Here is a 2458-nt window from a genome sequence, read left to right on the forward strand (position 1 = left end):
TCTCCACGCGCCGCACGCCTGAGGATTTCACGTGAGCAAGGGCGAGCGGTTTCCAGGCGCACTGGTGCCAAAGTCGCTGTGCGGCGACCCGTAGCTGTTCTGGCTGTTTTGCGGCCGCAGCCGGATGTTCGGCGACGTGAGCAGCCCTGGCGGCTCCTCTTCGGCCTCGATGTTGATCGATGCGAGACGGTCGACCATTGTTGTAGCGACGATGCTTGGTGTTTTGAATGTGCATCTCTGTAACTTGACGTTCAACTTGACGCCGTGTGCTCGTCTGGCCTCAGTGGCGTCCGGCCGGTGCGGTCGCGGGCGGCGCGCTGGTGGTGGCTGGCCGGCGCCGGCAATACACGCACGACGAGACAGCTCCAGCCCGGCGCCGCGCGGACGTCGATCAGTGCCGGGGTCGGACGTAACGGCTTACCTAACATGTTACTTACGACTTACATTCGGCCAAAACGACTTACCTGACGGGTTACTTTCGGACTCCACGACTTACCCGGCGGCCTACCTCGGCCCGAGGCCGCGCGGGGCGGGCGCCGCTTTCGCGGAGCGCGCGCGCGGCGGGGCAATCCGACGGCGTCGGCGCCGTGGATGTCCAGAAGGCCAACGACGAGAGTGGCAAGATCCTCCACTCGTGCGCCACGCGCTGGCTCGGGCGCAGCGACGCGCTGGCGAGCGTCGTCAAGTCCCTCGTAGCCCGCGGGTTTTGGCGAGTGCCCAGTCATCCGTCCGTTTTGGCGAGCTCAACGACTTACCCCGGGGCCCGACGACTTACCCTACGACTTACAATCGGCGCCAACGACTTAAAAACGGGTTACTTTTTTCGACACGGCACCTATTTCGTGCTGGCCGGGGGTGGAGCTGAAGTGCGGACAGTGTCCGCACTTCAGGATGAGGCGCGGACAGGCCAAGTCTTGCGATGTGTGCGCCCCCTGGAGGCCCACCGGCGGTCACACCGTGTCCTAGGGGTTCATATGGACGCCGCTGACCCGCGGCGCGCTGCAATTCGGTGCCGGCGGCGCGAGCCGCAACGGTTTCGGACCGAGCGCGACGCCGTGGCGCCGGGGCCAGAGCGGCGCCCGCCGACGCCGTGGACCGTACCCGCGCCCCACACACGCCCACCGTATGTTAATCGACGCGCTCCGCCGAAAGATCGTTGGAAATCGCTGGGAATCCGGCCGCGGCGCGCCGCGAACTCGCTCCGCCGTAGCGCGACACCGTGGCGCCGAGGGCCAGGGCGGCGCCCGCCGACGCCGTGGACCGTACCGGCGGCCCAGACACGCCCACCGTATGTTGTTCGACGCGCTCCAACAACAAATTGTTGGAAATCGCTGGGAATCCGGCTGCGGCGCGCCGCGAACTCGCTCCGCCGTTGCGCGAGGACGCGCCGCTCGGCCGTCCGCGCGCAATTTTGCGTCGACCGATCACCATCGCTGTGTTCCGCCGGACGCATCGGCATCGTGGAGCTCGTCGAGGGCGACCCTCGCGGTTTTGGACGACCGCGCGCCGCGCGACACTCGCCGAGATCGTCGCGGCCGAGAACGAGCGGACGGCCACCGCGGCCCTGATGCGGCCGCGTCCGCGCCTCGCTCGGGGCCTCTGTCGGTCGCGCGTCCATCGCCAGTTACGAACGTCGCCGCGGGTTGCTGGGCAGCTGCAGAGAGAGCCTTTGGGCACGCCCAGGGTCCCAAAACGGCTGTATTTTCACCTAAATTCATGCCAATATGGCTCGTTTGAGCGGCAGCTTGGCCCAGCTGGCTTTCTGCCAGCCCCGTTGTGTTTCTCCTACCTACGCCCCTGGAGCCTCGCGGCTCCTCCTGGGCTTGCTGGTCGCAGGCCAGCTACTTTTTTTGGCCAAACAGGCCAATTTTGGGCATCTTCTCAGCACAGGACCACTCATGATGATGGTGCTTCGGTACTACTCTCACGGAGTTCGAGGGACGCAGCAAGGTCCCCACCTTCTTTCTTTTACGCCTCCGGCGCCTTCGGCGCCTCTTCGGCGCCTCCGGCGCCGTTCCGGCGCCTTCGGCGCCGGTTTTTTTCTTTTTTTTTCCTCTTTTTTTCTCTTTTTTTGGTCTCTGCCAGCATGAAAAAAGTGCCCTTTTTTCGTTACGTCCGACCCCGTCGATCACGATCGACCGGACGTCGCAGCCTGGCCAACCCAGCCACCGGCAGAAGACGGGCGCGAACTCCGCTCGAACATGTGGCGAAAAGGATCGTTAGAGGTTGGTGTTTTTGGGGTGGCGCCGCGGGGGTCTCGGCCCGGCCCGCGAGGGGCCGGCGGCCCGCGGGCGCCGCGGCGCGCGCTTACGCGCTGTTGGAGACCTGGATGCCGGGGAGGTCCTTGAAGTCGAGGGCGTCGAGCATCTCCTTCGTGTCCGGGTCGATCTCGACGAAGTCCTGGTCGATGGCCGAGACCTCGGGCACGAAGTCCATTCGCCGTTCCCGCTCCTCCTCC

This window comes from Aureococcus anophagefferens (assembly GCF_000186865.1).
Source record: "Aureococcus anophagefferens unplaced genomic scaffold AURANscaffold_6, whole genome shotgun sequence".
NCBI classification, from domain to species: Eukaryota; class Pelagophyceae; order Pelagomonadales; family Pelagomonadaceae; genus Aureococcus; species Aureococcus anophagefferens.